We start from the raw sequence: 22,359 nt of genomic DNA on the forward strand, positions 1-22,359 counted from the left end.
TGAAAGTGGTATGAAAGTGGTATATAAAAGGCAGGAGCCACACTACTGCTTTATAGTGGCATTGATGTGCACTGACAACTGTTGGAGCCCATTGACACATACCATATACTGCTTTCATACCACTTTCATAGTGTTATAACCTGTGTCATGGGCCCCAACAGTTGTCAGTGCACTTCATTACCACTATCAAGCAGTAGTGTAGATCCTGCAGTGCACTTCAATATCACTATAATGCAGTAGTGTGGCTCCTGCCTTTTATATACCGCTTTCATAGTGGAATATCCTGCTTGGTGTAAATGAGCCCACTGTCCAAAAGCTAGCTGTATATGATGCACCCCTGGGCCTAGACAGGCTCTACACAACCCACGGGTCAGATTCATTTTTGTGAAGGTGAGATCAGGACAAATTGTAACCCACCCTGAGTTCTTCTTAGCCAAGGCTGGAAAGAAATCTACCATAAATGAACAGATACCACAGATTATATCAGAGTGATTATTTATTTATTGTTGCTGTTGTTGTTATTTATGATGATATTGCAGAACGCAGCCAGGACACAAGCTCTGATCCAACTGCCTGATCTAAAGGGAACTTCTCTCTCTCTCTCTCTCCCACTCACTCACTCATGCACAAACACCCCCAAACCAACATGCATCTGCTGTCACCTTCACACCAAAATCCAATTTCTCCACCCACAAGTGCCATTTCACAGGGCTGTGCTTCGTTAAGGTCTGCCTGGTCTGCGAGGGTTGGGAAGGCGAGGCCAGGGGTTTCCCAGGCTTCCGGGGTGGGGTGGGGGAGTCTCAAACTGAATTAAAATGGACGGTGCACATTGCTCTCACTTTATAAAAGGCCTGCTTTTAGAGGATGAAAGCTCACCTTCCCCCTTTATACAGTTTTTTGTCCCAGCATGCATCTAATATCTGTGCATTGATGGGGTGTCATGCAGGAGGCGACCAGGAGGTGCTCAGGATTTGCCACATCTTTGGGGAAGGACAAACCACGAGGTCCTTCAGACCCTCCTCCTTTTCTTTCACTACTAACAGAGGCCTTGGAGATCTCTGTAAGGACTAGTTTGGGAGAAGGGAGAATAGAACTCCCCAATATCCATGCATAAAAAAAACACCTGTAATTTTAGAATTCAGGGTGGGGGGGTGGGGAAGGCAAGCAGCCACCTACGAGTCCGTCTGTCTATCCCTCCCTCCCCCCCCTTCCCCACCCTCACCCTGCAAATTTTCTCCCAACACTCAGCAGCTCCTGGTGAAGAGTATAACGCTGCAGCGGCATTTCTCAGGCTATCAAGATCCTGCATTGACTGTGGCAGCTGAATAAACATCAGAGGTGGGTTGTTGGCTTTTCTCCAAGTACACAAACGTATAAACATTTTGCCAGATGCATTTTTCTTTATGTCGGGGGGAGGCCACCCTAATGCATCATGTAAATGGCAAAATGACACTGCAGCTGCCAGAGCAAATGGGCCTTTGTATTAATGGGAGAGACGGGAAAAAGTCCACAGAGATGAAGACAGATACCCAGATTGTAAATGAGTTTACACCAAAAGGCTTAATCTGAGCCAGTGCTCGGCTCCAGGACCTATTTGCAGTGCTAGGGAAGGGCCATGGCTCAAGGGATTGAGCACCTGCTTTGCATGCATAAGGGCCCAGTCTTAATTCCTACAGCAGCTACAGGAACAAAGAATCTCAGGTAGCAACAGGTGATGTGAAGACCTCTCCACCCAGGTGCTTGTAGAACCAGGACTGGGCTGGATGGATTAATGACCCTGAATCAACATGTTCAGTGCAAGAACTCAGACCTAGGAACAGAGAGGAATCATAGAATCATAGAATAGCAGAGTTGGAAGGGGCCTACAAGGCCATCGAGTCCAACCCCCTGCTCAATGCAGGAATCCACCCTAAAGCATCCCTGACAGATGCTTGTCCAGCTGCCTCTTGAAGGCCTCTAGTGTGGGAGAGCCCACAACCTCACCAGGCAACTGATTCCATTGTCGTACTGCTCTAACAGTCAGGAAGTTTTTCCTGATGTCCAGCTGGAATCAGGCTTCCTTTAACTTGAGCCCGTTATTCCGTGTCCTGCACGGAGGATCGAGAAGAGATCCTGGCCCTCCTCTGTGTGACAACCTTTTAAGTATTTGAAGAGTGCTATCATGTCTCCCCTCAATCTTCTCTTCTCCAGGCTAAACATGCCCAGTTCTTTCAGTCTCTCTTCATAGGGCTTTGTTTCCAGACCCCTGATCATCCTGGTTGCCCTCCTCTGAACACGCTCCAGCTTGTCTGCATCCTTCTTGAATTGTGCAGCCCAGAACTGGAGGCAATACTCTAGATGAGGCCTAACCAGGGCCGAATAGAGAGGAACCAGTACCTCAAGTGGACCAGTACCTCACGTGGATTAGCAATAGTTTCTTTATTTAGCATATTTATAGGGTGACCATATGAAAAGGAGGACAGGGGTCCTGTATCTTTAACAGTTGCATAGAAAAGGGAATTTCAGCAGGTGTCATTTGTAGATATGGAGAACCTGGGGAAATTCCGTCTTCATAACCACAGTTAAAGCTGCAGGAGCTATACTAGAGTGACCAGATTTAAAAGAGGGCAGGGCTCCTGCGGCTTTAACTGGTGTGATGAAGAGGGAATTTCACCAGGTTCTCCATATCTACAAATGACACCTGCTGAAATTCCCTTTTCAGTACAACTGTTAAAGATACAGGAGCCCTGTCCTCCTTTTCATATGGTCACCCTAATATTTATATCCCACCATTCCACTGAAAGCTCTCAGGGTGGCATACAATATGGTAAAATGGCTCAATCCTGTGTCTGTTTCCTCAGAAGTAAGTCCCATTGTGTTCAATAGAGCTTACGCCCTGGTAAGTCTGCATAGGAGTTTGGAACCTGCAACAACTCAAACACACATCATAAAAATCTAACATATCAGATGAAACAAAAGATGACACAGCCTTCAGAACAGGGGGGACAGTTCAGTACAGCGCTTCTCCCCAGCAGGGCAAATGCTTGCTGGAAAAGAAAGATGCCTTTTCCAGGTAGCGAAAGGTGAGAAGAGTGAGATGCCAACACAGAAAAGACCTCCTCCCGCGTCCCAGTCAATCACGCCTCTGCCGTGGAGGGAAGTCTCTCCTACAGACCTTCAAAAACAGGCGGATTCATACGGGAGAAGACCGCCTCCTGCTCTTTCTCGATCTCACTACCAATTAATTTTCCTGGGAGACCGCATAGAATATAGAGTACAGAATAATTCTCTCATAGAAGTATTGCACTTAATTAAAGAATTCTTGGTTGATTGATCATCTTCGTTGATTAATCATGTTTGCATAAACTTGCATGTGGATAAAACCACGCGTTGGGCAAATTTTAAAGATAACATTATCGTGTTAACATATTTTTAATTTGTCTTCATCTGCACCTCTCTCTTTGTTATGTGCCATTGCCAGACTGTGTAGATAATTTCAAACTGCTTCGCCTGGTGCACAGATAAAGGGCAATTCCCATTTAGCGGAGTTCCCAGGAGCTGCCGCCAGCCAGAGAAGCCCACATGCATCGCATCCCCCAGCAACCCCAGCGGCTGTGTGTGCTCCACCTCCTCGTGCTGGGCTTATCCTATTCCTCTCAGCAAGATACGCTCAGCTTAGGCATCAGCCCTAGCATAGGGTGACCATATGAAAAGGAGGACAGGGCTCCTGTATCTTTAACAGTTGCATAGAAAAGGGAATTTCACCAGGTGTCATTTGTCTATATGGAGAACCTGGTGAAATTCCCTCTTCATCACATCAGTTAAAGCTGCAGGAGCTATACGAGAGTGACCAGATTTAAAAGAGGGCAGGGCACCTGCAACTTTAACTGTGGTGATGAAGAGGGAATTTCAACAGGTTCCCCATATATGATGCGAGGGAGACTGGAGCAGGCAGGGACCATCAGAGCCTGCTTCAGTTGGAAACCCACCCACCCCGCCAGGGCTAACATCTTCATCTTGTGGGGAAGAAGGAGCTGTTGGTTTGCCCCTGCATTGGGAGATGAGAGGATGGAGCAGGGCCTTCCCACCAGCCTAAACAGTCTCCTTAATTTCTTTTTATTTTCTCCCTCTTCCCTCCCCATCCACTTTTCCTTGTGTGTCATGTCTTTTTTTAGAATGTAAGTGTGAGAGTAAGGACTGCCTTCTTTATTGATACATTGTAAGCCGCTCTGAGAGCCTTTTGGCTGAGGTGCGGGATGAAAATACTCTAAATAATAAATAAATAAATAAATAAATAAATAGTACAAGAAAGGATCAGACTACCATCCTGAGGATCAGACTACTATCCTGAGGATCAGACTACCATCCTAAGGGTCAGACTACTATCCTAAGGATCAGACTACCATCCTAAGGGTCAGACTACCATCCTAAGGGTCAGACTACCATCCTGAGGATCGGACTACTATCCTGAGGATCGGACTACCAACCTAAGGATCGGACTACCATCCTATGGGTCAGACTATCAACCTAAGGATCAGACGACCATCCCAAGGGTCAGACTACCATCCTGAGGATCGGACTACCATCCCAAGAGTCAGACTACCATCCTGAGGATTGGACTACCATCCTAAGGGGCAGACTACCATGCTAAGGATCGGATTACCACCCCAAGGGTCAGACTACCATCCTAAGGGGCAGACCTCTATCCTGTGGCTAAGGATGCATCCAAGAGTGGCCAAGAAAGCTGACGAGATGCATCCTGATTCGATGGGATTTACATATCTGTGCTCATAAAAAGAAATAGCCTCAAGGGAGGGGAAAAATGTATGTGTAGAAAACATCCCCAAGTTTGCTTCCTTTTGCTTAATCATGAGATCATCTGCACAATTGCATTAATGTCCTTTTAGTTAAAGAGTTGAATAAGCTGAGTTCAGAAGTTAACTGAAGTTAAAAGGAAGGCATCATTCTACATCTTAATGAACTTCAGTTAAAGGTAAAGGAGCTTAAATCTGATTGCTGCACCTTCATAAATGAGGCAATGTTCTAATATGCACAGATCACTACAACTACTGCATCTGGATCCACAGTAGCAATGGGGACAACACTCTCCCTCCAACCCAGGCATTGCTTGGCCAAGCCCTCACTGGCAAGGATCCTGCAGGGCAGGGCAAGAGACCACAAAGGGGGGGAGGCATCAGAAGCTCCACCTCTGCACATCTGGTGCTGTGCATTGGAAGGTTCAGTGGACCTGTGCCTCTCGCCCCAACTTTACATGTGCCATCTAAAATGCAAAACCTTCAGACATTACCCCAAATACCCAGGAGAAAGGAGACTCAGGCCATTTCTACACCGGTCTTTTTCCCCAGAGTTGTCCCTGGGTGCTCCTTGTGCATCCAAATGATGAACAGGGGCTCCCAGGGGCAGGGCGGGGATGGACATGGCTTTTCCCAAGGATAAAGAAACCCTGGGAAAACCCCATTCTTCCTGCGGTCCCAGGACGATGCCAAGGACCGTGGGAGTTGTCGGTGCCCATCCCAGCTTCTTCCCTGCTCCCCACAAGTAGCAGGGGTCAGCAGAGGGAAGGAGATGGGCCGGGGGCAGTCCAGGGACATTTTTTAAAACTTATTTATTTATTTATTGCATTTCTATACCGCCCAATAGCTGAAGCTCTCTTACATTTTGCTGGAGCACAAGTGCTGGGACGGGCTCCTGTTGCTTTAAAAAAATGGCAGCCTCAATGGGTGCGACTTCCGGGATGTGGTGCAGCCGTCTGAACACAGGGCGACGACCCCGGGAGCCGGAAATCCCGGGATCAACTCCCCTGTGTCCCTCTTTCTCCTGTAGGTGTAGAAAGGGCTCCAGCCACACTTCTCCCTCTACACAATGGTTATATCCATGAAGGGGGATCTTCTGAAAAACCCTAAGGACACACTGAGCCCCAGCTCTGCTTGCAATATTCAAGCCCTCATCCATCCCACCCACCCCATCCTAGTGACAGGCACATATGCTAGTTTATTTTCCTTTTATTTATTTAGCCTTGGTATTTGTATCATGGCTTTTAACAAGCTAAGCCATGGATAAAAGCTGTTTAAATAAAGCATGCATTGTTCTCTCTTTCCATGTGCATTACCCATCAAGAAGCCTCTCCTTTGCTTAAAATTTTTAATACCAACTGTCCATCTCACATGAACACTCCATGAATGGACTCCATGCCATTTGTACAGGAGATGTTATTGGTGGACTGGAGCCTGCCAGCCAGCACAGAAGACAGGCTCCACAGGAATGTCTGGTGCTGCTCTTCCTAGAATCATAGAATCATAGAATCATAGAATCATAGAGCTGGAAGGGGCCTATAAGGCCATCGAGTCCAACCCCCTGCTCAATGCAGGAATCCACCTCAAAGCATCCCTGACAGATGGTTGTCCAGCTGCCTCTTGAATACCTCTAGTGTGGGAGAGCCCACAACCTCCCTAGGTCACTGGTTCCATTGTCGTACTGCTCTAATAGTCAGAAAGTTTTTCCTGAAGTCCAGCCGGAATCTGGCTTCCTGTAACTTGAGCCCGTTATTCCGTGTCCTGCACTCTGGGAGGATTGAGAAGAATGCCCTCTACATGGGGCAGCCTTTGAAGACGGTTCGGAAGCCACAGCTTGTGCAGAATGCGGCGGCCAGATTGATAGCTGGAATAGGGAGGTTTGAGCATGTAACACCGATTCTGGCCCGCTTGCATTGGCTGCCTATACGTTTCCAAGCCCAATTCAAGGCGCTGGTTTTAACCTATAAAGCCCTACATGGCTTGGGACCGCAATACCTGATGGAAAGCCTCTCCCAACATGAACCTACCCGTACACTGCGCTCAACATCTAAGGTTCTCCTCCGAGTGCCTACTCCGAGGGAAGCTCGGAGGATGGCAACAAGGGAGAGGGCCTTTTCAGTGGTGGCCCCCCCAATTATGGAATGATCTTCCCGATGAGGCCTGCCTGGCGCCAACATTGTTATCTTTTCGGCGCCAGGTCAAGACATTTCTCTTCTCCCAGGCATTTTAACAGCATTTAACAACGCTAAGTTTATTTTTTAACGGACCCCAGAACTGTTGTTTTTTAAATGGATACTGTTGTTTTTATACTGTTGTTTTTATGTTTCTGATGTTTTTAAATTTTGTATACTTTTCAATGTTTACTGTTTTAACTTTTGTGAACCGCCCAGAGAGCTTCGGCTGTGGGGCGGTATATAAATGTAGTAAAATAAAATAAATAAAGAGATCCTGGCCCTCCTCTGTGTGACAACCTTTTAAGTATCTGAAGAGTGCTTTCATGTCTCCCCCCAGTCTTCTCTTCTCCAGGCTGAACATGCCCAGTTGCTGCCACCCTGCAGGCTCTTTGCTGTGTGCTAATTTCTCAACATCTTGGAATGGGAATCAGTCATCACATTTAACAGGAAATATAACAGGGGCAATATATTTCAGGCAGCACGAGCAATTTGTTTTGCAGAGGCTATAGCCCCAGTATATCCTAAGCTAAATAGATTTCTCCTTCTTCTTCTATCTGTAGCACAGATAACCCCATGTGTTTAGAATTTTGATGTCAAGCTATTTATGGAATGAATATAAATATGCACAAAACAGTGTAACTCCAGGGCTTGAAACCAGGCAGAGCATGGCCGAGTGCAGATGGAAGAGGGGCCCGGCTGTTCTCAGGGGAGCAAAACAGAGATGCCCTCAGACCCGACATCATTTTCCCAATAACCCACTACCAGCAATGTGGACTTCAGCCATGAGGGCACCTTGGGTAGGAAGTCATTTCTTCCCATTTCTGCCTGTGGCTCTGGGCCCCACGGGTGCTCCTGCTCCTGAAGGCTCATCCTATCGCCAGTGGATACCAGCAGGACCTACATACTCCTGACTCAGCCAGATGTTCACATCTATGTTTCCTCTCCACAGCAGGGATGGGCAACTTGCAGTCCTGCAGATATTTTGGCCTACAACTCCCATCATCCCTCACCTCTAGACAGCTATGCTGGCAAAGGTTGACGGGAGTTGAAGGCCAAAACATCTAGAGGGCAATTTTGTTTTACAATGACTTTGGAAGGGAAGCACATCTCACTTGGTCACCCTGGTGGTTGACTTCTGCCATGGAATGGACAACCCAGGACCTCTCAGCTGCTTTCAACATCATCAACCATGGTTGACTGGCTAGAGTAAAATGTGAAAACGTGCAGATTATCCCAAAATGTACACTTGGGGTGGGGGGGGGTTGCACATTTGTGCATGTGTGGATTTGCACAAATTCGCAAACTAAAAAAAAAATCTGATTCTGTTAATGGGTGGACGACAGAATGAAAGGCACCAAAGAATGATTCAGGTATGCTGTCTGGGCTCCAAGGCCAACATTAAGAACTGGCAGGCTCTCCTAACCCTATATACTTGGCTACAACCCCCTATAGCCCTTAATAACATGTATTACTACTACAATCAATTTCACAGCCCCATCTACGTTTCCCCAAAACATCAACACACCAGGAGACTGGATAACAACACTAGACCATACCACAAAGTTGTCGTACCCTACTTTAAACCCTGCCTCCTGCAAAATTGGAATAACAGTATCGAACTACTTTGCAGCAATGGTGTACCCCAAACTTTCTCATCCAGAGTCCTGCCTCCTGCAAAATGGATATAATAACGATAAACTTTTATGTGCACACATTGTCAACATGATTTTTTTTTAATGGTCAAAAATTCAGGAAAAAAGTATTAAGACCTGAGTTAGAAAGATCATGAACTGTCTTTCCTGATAACTTCTGTTTTTGGAGAGACACACTGGCTCTGTGCAGACAACACACTAAGCCATGATGGTTAGGCATTTCGAACTAACCAAGATTGTTTAGCTTGTCATATCTAGGGCATTTTCTTAACCACGGTGGCTACATAACCATGGTTTAACTACTAACCACATTCTTCAAAAGGGTTAGCAGCCCTAACCATGGCCATGTTGTCTGTCAGACCTCCATGGTTAACCAAGTGCTGCCATAGAGCTCTGTGGCAAGAGCTCTATGGCCCTGCCGCTCCTGCCAGACCTCCATGGTTAACCAAGTGCTGCCATAGAGCTCTGTGGCAAGAGCTCTATGGCCCTGCCGCTCCTGCCAGACCTCCATGGTTAACCAAGTGCTGCCATAGAGCTCTGTGGCAAGAGCTCTATGGCCCTGCCGCTCCTGCCAGACCTCCATGGTTAACCAAGTGCTGCCATAGAGCTCTGTGGCAAGAGCTCTATGGCCCTGCCGCTCCTGCCAGACCTCCATGGTTAACTAAGTGCTGCCATAGAGCTCTGTGGCAAGAGCTCTATGGACCTGCCGCTCCTGCCAGCACACACATTTATTTATTTATTTATTTATTACATTTTTATACCGCCCAATAGCCGAAGCTCTCTGGGCGGTTCACACATGACATGGCACTCTCCATTCCCACCCACAGTACACAATTAGAGAGGTACACAGTGAATAGGAATAAACGGACTCATCTCAGTCCACGGTTGCCAGAGGCTTTGCCAAACCTTTGTCACCTCCCACCTCCAGTCAACACACTATGTGAGCCACTGGACTGCCCTCCATATCCCATTCGTGAGCCGCCATTATGCATAAAAATAGTGGGTCATTCTGCGTAAAAGGTCTTTTACAGAAATGGCAGCCATATAGCTGCCATTCATGCAAGATCAGAGGCATTCATTCATTTAACTCTAATCTTTCACAAATGACGGCTACAGGGCACCACTTGCATTAAAGACCTTTTACTCAGAATGAGCCGTCATTTTTATGCATGACAGCTCGCTAAGGGGACAGGCAGCCACATGCCACTCACCGAGCCATCCAGCAGCAGCAGGCAGCCACAAGGGTTCGTGAACCCCAGTCCGGCAGGCCAGGCAGTGGGGAGTCTGTTGGGACTCCACTCCTGTATCGGATGCCTGCAACAACCCCAGCAGGGAACAAAGATGCTTTCGATCCCATGGTGCCCTGAGCACTCCGTGTTCCCAGGCAGAAGCACCTGTGGCCACCACATAAAGCACAGACTTCCCCGCCCACCCGGCTGATGGCCGAGAGGCACAAAAGCCTCTTCCCATGGTTCTCCAAGTAGTTACAGGAGAGGGGCTGTTCCTGCACCCTCAGCAGCACAAAGAGACGTTACACACACGCAGGCAGGGTGCTTACTGCACATGTATCAGGAGCACTCAGCATGGTTCGTGCTAACCACCATGCACTGTGGTTATCCTAAGCACCCTTCCCCAAGTAATGGCTGAATAGGCCAGTACTTATCGCACTTCCAGAGTCTGATCCTAGCGGCTGCAGGTTCCAAACTCCAAAGTAGTCAGCACAATCAGGGATCAGGCAAAAGGCAAGGTCTCAACGGTCCAGGTCACAAGGCAACGCAGCCGAGAAGGCGTAAGGTCCAGCCCAGAGATTCTCATGCCAGGAATCAGTCAAGGAAGCAATCCAGAGTCAAGGACCCCAAGATTCGGGAAAGCATCACCAACGTGGTTCCCAACAACTCTCAGCCTTACGCTGCTGTTTCTATGCAGAGGCTGTCAGAGGCACACCTGACCTTCACCTGTCAACTGTTAGTGATTGCAGTTGAAAAGGCGCTCCTTGCAAACAAGACTCCTATGCACAAGAGGACCTTTTCTCACCAGGAGGCCTCTGGCTCTGTCTAGCACTTCTTCTGAGCTTTTGCCTTTTCAGGTGCCTAAGGGCTGGGGGGTTTCTCTGCCTCCACCTCTAAGGCAGAGTCCTGGTCCTCCACAGGTGATGTCTTCATGGCAATCACCTCTTAGGGCCCAGACTCTGCCTGGCCTACTGGCAGATCATGGGATGGCTGGCGGTGGGTGGTTCCTGGCTCTTCGGGATACTAGTTTCTCACAAAAGGAATAGGCAGAATAGAAGCTGCGCCTATTATTATTATTATTATTATTATTATTATTATTATTATTATTATTATTATCCTGCCTTTTGCCCAATACTGGGCCTCAAGGCATCCTTACAAAATTTAAAACATATACACTTTAAAACCTAGGAAAAGAAATGTACAAAAATTAAAATTAAAATAAAAAAATTACAATATTTATTTATTTATAACATTTATATCCCGCCCTATATCAGTAAGATCTCAGGGTGGCGTACCGATAAAAGCCTACAGTATAAAAACAGTAAATATGCACAGCTAAAAACAAATTAAACCATAAACCAAGTTAAAATGATATATAATTTAAAAGCAGTAAAACTATTAAAACAGTTAAAACAGTTAATAACATTAAATGTTTAAAACACACGACAGTTTTACAAGACCTTAACATAGATGGAGGACCAGATTATACTCCAAAGGCCTGTCGGAACAAACAAGATTTTGCCTGCTTCTGAAAGCACATCAAGGAGGGAGCCAGACTAGCTTCCCCAGGAAGAGAGTTCCAAAGCACTGGAGCAGCCACCGAGAAGGCCCTCTCCCATGTTCCCACCAAGCGCGCCTGTGAAGATGGTGGGACTGAAAGAAGGGCTTCTCCAGAAGATCTCAAAGCACGGGCAGGCTCATAAGGGAGAATACAGTCTTTCAGATAACCTGGACCCGAGCCACCTTTTCCCTCATATCTTAGGAGAATGCCTTATACTGCCTTATACTGAGTCAGACCATTTGTCCATCTAGCCCAGTGTTGTCAACACTGACTGGCAGCAGCAACTCTCCAGGTTTTAGGCAGGAGTTTTTCCATCCCTACCTGGAGATGCCGGGGATCAATCCTGAGCATTGAATATTGGGCTCTACAAGGGCTAGAGACTGACTTTAAAAACTGAAAGCTGGGAATTGGAGATTATAGCTCATTGGGGTTGGCCTTCCTGCAGATGCCCATACTTGGGACCTGCTTGTTTGAAGCACTGCCTACACCTGTACAAATCTGCCCATCTCTTAGGATCTAACATGGAAGCCCCGCTCAAGGACTTTTCTCGAAGATCCCTCAGGTTGGCTGGCACAAGACACAAGGCATTTTCTGTGATGGCTCCATATTTCTGGGAAGTCCTTGTAAAGGAGGTGCACCTGCTGCCTTCTCTGGCTGTTTTAAACAGTCCTCAAAGAGCTGGATATTTCTGTCCGTCTCCAACTCAACAACGGCGCTGGTCTACATTTTATGAGTTGTAAGTTTAACTGTCACGGATATTTTTTTTGGTTTGTATTAAAATGAAATGTTTTATGCTGCTGTGTTAGTTCATTGTAGTTTATTGTTTGATGGCTTTTCCTTGTAAGCTGCCTTAAGAGGGCTTTTGCCTTGAAAGGTGGCGTAGAAAGAATGAGCTCCTTAATAAAGACGCTGCAAGTCCCCAGCTGCCGCCGCCCCGCAAACTCTCCTCAGCTTGACTCAGAATGGGCTCAGCTAGCATGTATAATTTCCCTGCCACAAAAAAGGAAAAGGAAAAAATAGCTCATATGTCCCACTCTCAAACTCACGTTGACATTCAGAACCCCTGTTGTCCTCTGAGACATCACTGGGAGCACAATCCCAGTCCAAATGCCTTCCTTCACCATGAAGGAACGCCTCAACCCCTCCCGTAACCCACCAGCAGTAGAGCCCTCCCCCCACAGAAGTGGGAACAGTGACTACTGGTGGGGGGCAGGTTCCAGGTGCCTGGGAAATGTAATTTCCCAGGTTGCTCGAGAACTCAAGTGTGATGTCCGGCAACCTGGAAGCTGTGTGGTCTTGGACTCCTTGCACCTGCGATTCAGCCAAACACACTCGGGACTGTGTCCAGCAGCAATGACACCTATGACACGCCATTCTCAGGGCTGTTGCCATCTCTACGGAGTGGTCAGGCATCCTGAAAACTATGGCCATCGCTAGACCTACCGGGTCTAGAGCGACAGAGGAGGGAGGAACTCACAATATGGTTATCACGAGATCTCCCCGTCTACATGCGGCACACGACGTCCTAGGAGGAAGAGGACGACGCGCCCGCCATTTTGTTTTTTGTTTTTAAAGGAGACGGAGTGCACAAGCACTCATGAGGGGTTTTTTAAATGAAAATTACTTTCCCTGCTCCCCCCACCCCACCCTTGATGGGTACAGAGCTTCTGAGGAGCTCTGTGCCCCGTACTCGGCTCCAGGCTCCTCACGGTTACTCACGAGGAGCTGGGAGAATCCGCGACGCCCGGCCACACGTTCCGTGGTCTCAGGATCATCCCAAGACTGCAGAAAAGGCAGGATTAAGGGGTAGGGCAATATCCCAGGGAAAGGGAAGGATCATCCCTCCCTGCTCCCGGGATGCCCTGTGCATCATGTGGACACAAAAGGACAATCCTGGGGCGATCCCCAGGATATAGCCCCGTCTAGCTATGCTCTGTATGTCCAAAGGAGTTTTGCTGACTGACAAATAGTCAGTTAATTTTCTAAGCCAGTGTCTCGGGAAATGGCATTCAATTCATAATACATCTGAGCGTTATAAGCTGGAGAAATGTGTATTTTGAACCAGGTAATAACAAACTGCAAGAACATCACTGCTCCAACTGTTAGTGGGTCAACCTGAGACCTTGGAGAACCATGGCCAGAGAGCTCCAGGAACGTCTCCATCATTTGATCCCGGGTGCTTGTATATGCGAGTGCTCTTGATAGCAGGATCACGTGAACTCAGCCCTGAATGCAGCCTGCTCCAAGCGGAGCGGATAGGGGCCCGTGTTTGCCACCATGCTGGGAGCAACCCCTGCCTTATTCTCAGGTGCCAAGGAGGCAGAGGCAGCTTTGGCACAAAGTGATTCTGGTTCAGGGAAAGGCTCCCAGGGCAGAGCTGGGCCTATGCGGTGTTTGGAGTGGGTGGGGGGAATCACCCCTGAAGATTAGGGGTTGGCACATTTCTCAGAAAAAGGCTGGCTTACCTGACTTTAAATTACGTAATTTAAATGCATGAGCCTCGTGTGGCGCAGAGCGGTAAAGCAGCAGTTTCTGCAGCCAAAACTCTCCCCACGGCCTGAGTTCGATCCCAGCGGAAGCTGGTTCTCAGGCAGCCGGCTCGGGTCGACTCAGCCTTCCATCCTCCCGAGGCCGGTAAAATGAGTACCCAGCGAACTGGGGGAAAGGTAACTGCGACTGGGGAAGGCAACGGCAAACCACCCCGCTATAAGGCCGGCAAGAAAACGTCAGTGAAAGCTGGCGTCCCTCCATGAGTCAGTAATGACTCAGTGCTTGCATGAGAGGTTCCTTTCCTTTTTTTCCAATTTAAATGCAATAAATAAATAAATAAATACGTGGCCAGAGGCTTCCCTCTTTTTTCCCAATTTACAAAGCAAACGATGAGGCGTGCTGATGTCCCAGGAACGTTCCGCCCCAGGAAGTGCAGCCGGGAGACTGTACGGAGTCTTGCCACCACTACACACAGCAGGAAGCCTTTTTTAAAAAAAGTGTTAAAAGAAAAACCCTCCGTCACCTTGTTTAGCCTACTACTCCGGTCCTGAGAAATCCCCACACCCCTTACCCAAAAGCCACCAAACCGTCTCCCCCACCCACCCCGCTTTGTGTGGAGGAAGAATTGGGCTTGCAAAAGAGGGAGGGAGGGAGGGAGGCAGGGATCTGACCCAGGGTCATGATCCCTACCAAGCTTCCCAGGGCCTTTGGGGACTCCAAGTTCCACCGGTGGGGAAGTGACGCTGCCTGTGCAGTTCCCACTGAGGGAGAGGCCTGCCTGGGGGCACTTGCAGTCTCCCACCACCCCTTTCCCCTGCCCTTGCCCAAAGTTAGTTTCTTGGTATTCGGGAAGGGAGGGCGGGGTGGCAGCTGCCTCTGCTGCTTGAGTGTTTCTGAGAACTTGTGCACAATCGCCGGAACTGCAGGCAAAGCCTCTTTCCCTTCTGGGGCAAACCCCGGACAGGTTCCAGCAGCCCAAAGAAGACAGCGACTAGACTAAATGGATCAATGTCCTAACTCCATTGTCTGCCATATGGGCATTATATATATATATATATAAACACTACATGTGGGGGGGGGACGGCGGGGGAATGGGATACAACACATTTTACATTAGACATTCTTAGAAGCGAACGTTACAAGTCTTATGCTTTTGGTGAAGTCTCTAGAGTCCCAAAGAGAGTCATAAAAGGAAAATAAAAAAACATACCAAGTGCAGAGTTGTTGTTTTTAATGGTAGCAGCAGTTCAGAATTGCCAAATTATTCACAATCTTTGCAGGTCTGTATCCACAAAGAGGAGTTATATATCACAACACCGATAACATCTATGTTGTCCACAGTGAATCACCACAGAAGTCACAGGGGGAAATCACTCCTTTGCAAATGCCTCCATATCACAATCTCCCCACATGTGGAAAAATGGCACATGGGAGAGATTATTCTGTTATACAACAGCTCTGCCAAGGCACATATCACCAGTGCTGCAGTCTGCCTTTTGAACAGAAGCAGAAGTCTGGCCTAGATTCACACAGCAGACGGGTCACATTCTACCTCTTATTAGAAGAGGAGTCCAGGCCTGAAGCACTATGAGCTTCAGGTTCAATAACTCATCATAAACCCATCGCTATAAATTGCATTTCTGTTTTCCCATTGTTAGGTGAAGGGAGTTAAAGATGTTTACAGATCTATGAATAGCCTGTCAAAGAAGGCACTTTCCCATAAGAGATGAAGAGCAGGAGGGAGAAAGAGTTGAATCGCCCACTTCAGGAAATGCAGAAATGCTTTATGTAGCACTTAGCAGAAAGGTTCCCTCGCACGCTACAGGTTTCCGTGGTAAGTTTGTAATGTGGTGTGCAATAGAATGCTTGCTTCCACGCTTAACCCTGGGCAGGCAGGCGGGCAGGCAGAGAATGAGTAATTGTGTTCCCATTTGAAAGCAGGGCTCCTGCACAAGAGAGCAGATGCACAGGGCCCTTTCTGGCATTTGCTTTGGCTGCCAATGTGATGTTTCCTTATTCATAATTTCAAGATACACAGCAAGAAGCAGCTAGAAAATGGTCCAGTATGCAGATGTATGCATGTGCATTTCAGTTTTTATTGTTCGATGTGTCCTCCGCACACATTGATCATCATTAGAACATATAATGTGACATTAACTGCTGGACTAGAGGCTTAAGGAACTGACGGATACTTTACAGCCGATCTGGCACGCTGCAGGCTTAACCTTAGGGAAGGGCTGAACTCAGTAGAAGAGCACATGCTTTGCGCGCAAAAGGTCCTATCTCCAAGTCGGAGTGCGAAAAGGCCCCTGTCTGAAACTCTGGAGAGGTGCTGCCAGATAGTGCAGACAAAACTGATTTAGCTGGACCAATGGTCTGACTCAGCAGAAGGCGGAATCCTATGTTGGTAAACCGACCAGTCCTTCTGGAAGCCACTCTGTTTATTTAGGTATCATTTGCAAGGGTGTCTCTTCAAGTGCTTTGCAGGAATTAGCCTTGCAGCAGTTAGCACTGTTTTACTCTGTACAGCACCATGTACATTGATGGTGCTATATTAATAATAATAATAATAATAATAATAATAATAATAATAATACAGAAGACCACTCTCTATCGTGACAGTAATTCTGAGTGCCAAAGCCCATGCAAATGGGCCGTGCTCTGTACCATTTTCACCTTTGAAGAGATTCACTGAAAGCTGACCTCCTGAACTCCTTCGCTCAGTTGACCAGCAAGGCTCTCTGAGTCCTTCGCTCCCCCAGCAGCAAAGCCGCACCACATTGTGCACTTCTGTTTTAGGGCCTTGCTAGACGGCAGGTTAGCCTGGTGCAAGGCCTGAGCTTGTCTCTGTGCATCCAAATGACGCACAGAGGATCCTGGGCTCAGGCAGGACTCAAACCGCCCTGGCCCCGGGCTAACCTGCACCACTTTTGGCCCAGTTTTCCCCGCGGTCTTGGGCTCAGCCCGAGACCACGGGCGTGTAGACGGGTCCGCCGCCTTTCCCGGCTACCGCATTTACACGCGAGTAGCCGGGAAAAGCGGCGGACGGGCCGCAGTGCTCCCGCTGCTGCCGATGTCCCCGGTCCCCATTACCCGCCGCCACCGAGTCCCCGGCCTCTGATGCCCGCCACTATACATTCTAGAATGTATAGATTCTAAACATTTTAGAATGTTTTTAGGATGTTTTAATCATGTATGCTATGTTTTTAATCAGTTTTTAATGTGTTTTATATTCACTGTTGTTCCCCGCCTCGATCCAAGTGGAGAGGCGGGTAAGAATTTTTAATTCTCTGAGCCAAGTCCCCGGCTTCCGATGACCACCATATCTCCCAGCCGGGAGATATGGTGGCGCTGGGCATCACAGGTCGGGGACATGGCAGCGCCGAACAATGGAGGCTGGGGACATCGGCGATGGCGGGAAACCGCGGCTGGGGACATCAGCGGCGGAGGGTAATGGTGGCTGGGGACATCGGGGTGGGGGGAGGAAATCGGGGGAAGGGGGGAGCAGGGGTCCTGATTTTTAAAAAAAACAACAACTACCTTTTCCAGAGGTGCACTCCTGCGTACGCGGCCCCTTTAAGTAAGAATAAAAATGGCAGACGCGCTGGGGCTTTCCTAGACCCCATCGCGTCTCATGTGTAGATGGGGCTGACAGGCCGCGCTACTTCTACCCTCCTCACCACCAGATTTTACGGTAGGTCTAGCAAAGCCCTTAGATTCATGCTGCTTTCATCTTTGGAGATCATCCATTCGTGTTTGTTCTGCCCTCTGAAAATCCCTATTGTGGAGCATAATGAGTATTTACCATTCCTGGCACTCCCACCCAGCCTGTTCCCTCTTCACCACCAACCACCACTATTTGTCGCTCAGTGGCCAATCACTGCAGTCTGCTCCTCCCACTAGTGTTGGAGCCAATGGCCTTTGGCTTACTTGTAACACATCATGAAATTATAGGGCTGAAAGGTGTCCTGGACCACACATACAGAATAGAATGATGCACAAAGCCTACAGCACCCGGTATTCCCAGGCGCTCTCCCATCCCAATACTAACTAGGCCTGACCCTGCTTAGCTTCTGAGACCAGACAAGTTTGGGTGCATTCAGGGTAGTATGGCCGTACAAAAATTATGCACAAATAGTTTGCAAGTGCAACTCCCAATAGCTCAAGTCTGGCTAAGGTTTATCCCAGGATCGTCCCCGGGTCGTCCCTGCCTGCTCCTGGGATATCCTGTGTGTCATTTACATGAACAGGGATGACCCCGGGACAATCCCGGGATAAACCGTAGGTGTAACTAAGGCCTAAAACAATCCTATATAAACAACGTGAGTTTAAAATGGTGGTATGGGTGGAGCTCATTACAAGAGCTATTCCCACAGAACTGACACCCACTGAGTTCTGCGGGTATTTTCCAACTCTGTGGAAGATACTACACCCGAATTCTGGAGATGTTGCTGCAGAGGACAGACTGCAAGCTTCCTCCAGTAAATGCCTGCTGAAAATTAATAGCCAAACGTTTCAGCAGCTGAGGCCATCCCACCGTCCCACCACCCTCCTTTCTGGGTCACCTGATGAAGCAACGATGGGGCAGTGTTCCCTATTATAGCACACCACCAAATGCATTATGTCTTTGTTATGCTAATGCCACAGCGCCGCACAATTTAAATAGCACTTCCAGAAAAATTAAGTATGTTCATTGACACAGCGAAATGTTTTCACCCTCCGTGTAACCTTCACAGTTTCTGTACAAAATCTATCAGTCAGTAAACTATTCATCTGTGAATGCTTACCAATTATTATGCTAATGCTTTACAATACGTTACTGCCGATTCTCCCTAAACGCCAAGAAACGCAGCCGTCTGGCAATACCTCACCCGTATTATAGCCCTATCAATAAACAACACAATATTTGCAACTGGATTTTCAGCTGCACCGACGGAATGATGTCTATTCTTCTTTCTAGCTATTATTACTATAAGTTAGTGCCAAGAAGAAGAAAAGGAAGTAGTAGAAGCAACAAGCCTATATGCAGAGAAAAATATGTATTCTAGAACTAAACTGAAACCATCTGTTAAGTTTCATTTTTACTTCCATGATTTATAAAAAAAGCTCCTCAGTTTTGGTGTGTGTGTGTGTGTGTGTGTGTGTGTGTGTGTGTGCTTTTAATGGTATCCTTGGGGAGGGGGTCACCCAAATCCTTGACAATGGAAGGAAATGTGCTAAGCCCCCCAACAAGCAGTTTTTAAACGTATCTATACATTCTAAAATGAATAGATTCTAAACATTTTAGAATGTTTTAAGGATGTTTTAATCATGTATGCTATGTTTTTAATCAGTTTTTAATGTGTTTTATATTCACTGTTGTTCCCCGCCTCGATCCAAGTGGAGAGGCAGGTAAGAATTTTTATTTATTATTATTATTATTAACAACAACAACAACAACAACAACAACAACAATAATAATAATAATTCTCTGAGCCATGCACAAGATACAGCTCAGGGAAACTCCTGAAGCTTGACAGCAAAGGTGCTGTACAATCCTGATGAAGATGGATGGGTGATACGTGAATGACTGTGTGTGTATATGTGTGTTATATATGTACGTTTGTATGTATATATTTATGTTAGGGGTAATGTGGGTTGAATGGTTAAGGCACATTAACAACTGTGCACAGTCACCATACCTTGTTGAGAATGTGCGGATAATCTGTTCTTAAATGGGAAACTCTGCAATTTCCTGGGTCAATATAGATGCTTTCCAACAGACCTTGGGGAATTTGCACATCTCAGCAGCATTTCATCATAGTCCCCCATAAGCACTGGCGAATGTACTTGGGCATGTGCATAAGCCCTTCTGCCAGGCTAGCAAGAGCCTCACGGCATCCCTGCCCCCAGAGACAGGCCAGAGGCAGGGCGTCCAGAGAGTAAATGAAAGGCCTCTGCAAAAGCTTCAGTTTCGTCAGTTGAGCTGGGCCAGACAAGTGCAAGGACTGCAAAGCTGCACTGCCCTCGAGGCTCAAGACACACCCTGAGCTGGGCTTTCCTTAAGTGTCTGCAGGGTCCGAAAACCAGCCATTGCGTCCCCTTGTTTAAGGCCTGATCTACACCAAGCAGGATATGACACTTTGAAATCATTTTGAAAACTGGATATGGAGTGTGTCCTGGGCCCCAACAGTTGTCACTCCTGTTATAAACCGTTTCAAAGCAGCAATGTAGATCCTGCCCAGGACCGGGGCGGGGTGGTGGTGGAAGGGGGGTCACAAAGGAACCATTTTTATTCAATGTGAAATTTGTTTAACTATTCAGCAAATTGTTCTCCTTCCTGATTCATGCAGCTCTCCAGCACTATTTAACAAAGCATACCAAGGCCTCGGGCCAGGGTGTCCTCACCACCACCACCCCGCCCCCATCTTTTCTACTAAGCCTTTCCCTTGAGAGGTCTAGACCACACAAGGCTCCCAATCCAGGCTGGCTGGAACACTGAACAAGCGCACCCTAAAGGATGGGGCACACTGCAACTTTATGTTTCAGCCCCACTTGTCCATCATTAAGGGGCAAATTACTAGGGTGACCATATGAAAAGGAGGACAGGGCTCCTGCATCTTTAACAGTTGTATTGAAAAGGGAATTTCAGCAGGTGTCATTTGTATATATGGGGAACCTGGTGAAATTCCCTCTTCATCACAGCAGTTAAAGCTGCAGGTGCCCTGCCCTCTTTTAAATCTGGTCACTCTAGTATAGCTCCTGCACCTTTAACTGTTATGATAAAGAGGGAATTTCACCAGGTTCTCCATATATACAAATGACACCTGCTGAAATTCCCTTTTCTATGCAACTGTTAAAGATGCAGGAGCCCTGTCCTCCTTTTCATATGGTCACCCTAAAATTACATGTGTTATAACAAAATTGTGAGAGTTTTGTTTAAATAAAAAGCATCCTTGGGAGGCTGCAATTCTGAACAGAGGAGCCGCACTTAACCCTCCCCCACCAGCTGTTTTCACATTCAAAATGGCCCCAAAGATATTCTTCTCAATATGGTCCTGGGGAAGTACCTTGGGGCCATTTTGAATGGAAAAATAGCTGTTAAAGCTAGGGTCAGGAATACACACACATGCATACACATAGTAGGTAAGAATTGTGCTGCTATAAGGGCTGCTTTGTTTTTAAACAGCATGTAATGTGCAGACTGTTCTGTTCAAGTTCTTCAAGGACAGAAAACTCTACTGGAAAATTATCTTCCTATATGGCTTGGGTTCAGGTTATCTGAAAGACTGTATTCTCCCTTATGAGCTTGCTCGTGCTTTGAGATCTTCTGGAAAAGCCCTTCTTTCAGTCCCACCATCTTCACAGGCGTGCTTGGTAGGAACATGGGAGAGGGCCTTCTCGGTGGCTGCTCCAGTGCTTTGGAACTCTCTTCCCGGGGTGATGGGCTTTCGGAAGCAGGCTAAAACTTGTTTGTTCCAGCAGGCTTTTGGAGTATAATCTGGTCCTCCATCTATGTTAATACCTTATAATTTTGTTGTGTATTTTAAACGTGTATTTAATTGTGTATTTCCTAGGTTTTACAATGTATGTTTTAAACTTTGTAAGGCCGCCTTGAGGCCGAGTATTGGGCAAAAGAAAGGATAAAAATAAATATAATAATAATATAATAATAATACTGTGAGTGCCAGCTTTGGCCCTTCTTTGATCCAGATGCATGTTAACAAGAGCTCTTCTCATCCTATCTCTCCTCTTTGAAGTCACCTCGTTCTCTTACGCCTGAACCAATTCACGCAGCAATGCATTCATCATGTTACGAGAGCCACATTGAAAGCTGACCTTATGAAGGAATTCACCATGAAGTCTGCCTCCTGGTTCAGCAAGGCCAGGTGATACGGGGAGCATCATGTGCAATGGGAGGGCAGCTGGGCACAGAGACGATCCTACCCCAAAACGAAAAGACTCCCTACACAAGAGAAGCAGGCACATCCCAGAGAATAATGTTTTAGCCACAGTCACGTTCTCAGTAGGCTGGTAATATTCCATGCACAGGATGTGTTTCTACCTTAGGGAAATGTGTGATGCCTGAGGGTACCTCTGCCCCAGAAAGACCACGTGCTATTTTTGCACTTTGGAGTCAGCCCTGAATCTTCCTGGTGTGCTGGCCAATAACGTCAAAATCAATCAAAAGGCTTGTTGTCAGTTTTAGAACCAGAGCATTACATTGCTCCAAGAGCTGCTAAACAGTTTTCTTTTCCTTTTCCTTTTAAGTACTCATGGGGAGGCGGCAATCGCATTCTGATAATCCAAATGGAAGGAATCCCTATAACCAACTCTGAGCCACTGTGGATGCTTCAATCCATAGATCAGTTTCCTATTTTCTCAAGGACTGCTCACAATGTTACCCATGACAGAGCCAGTTTCTGTACAACGAAAATAGTACTGGGCTTTAGCCTTCCTGATGCCATTTCGGCACTTCTG

At 47.2% G+C, this 22,359-nt stretch overlaps 1 protein-coding gene and 1 pseudogene across 1 annotated transcript in view; both read right to left on the minus strand.

Moving 5' to 3' along the window:
* Positions 1-22,359, minus strand: part of GRIK3 (glutamate ionotropic receptor kainate type subunit 3) — a 221,864-nt gene that overhangs the window by 158,789 nt on the left and 40,716 nt on the right. The window lies entirely within an intron of this gene.
* Positions 17,902-18,020, minus strand: LOC134408548 (5S ribosomal RNA; annotated as a pseudogene).

Source organism: Elgaria multicarinata, chromosome 13, assembly GCF_023053635.1.
Source record: "Elgaria multicarinata webbii isolate HBS135686 ecotype San Diego chromosome 13, rElgMul1.1.pri, whole genome shotgun sequence".
NCBI lineage: Eukaryota > Metazoa > Chordata > Lepidosauria > Squamata > Anguidae > Elgaria > Elgaria multicarinata.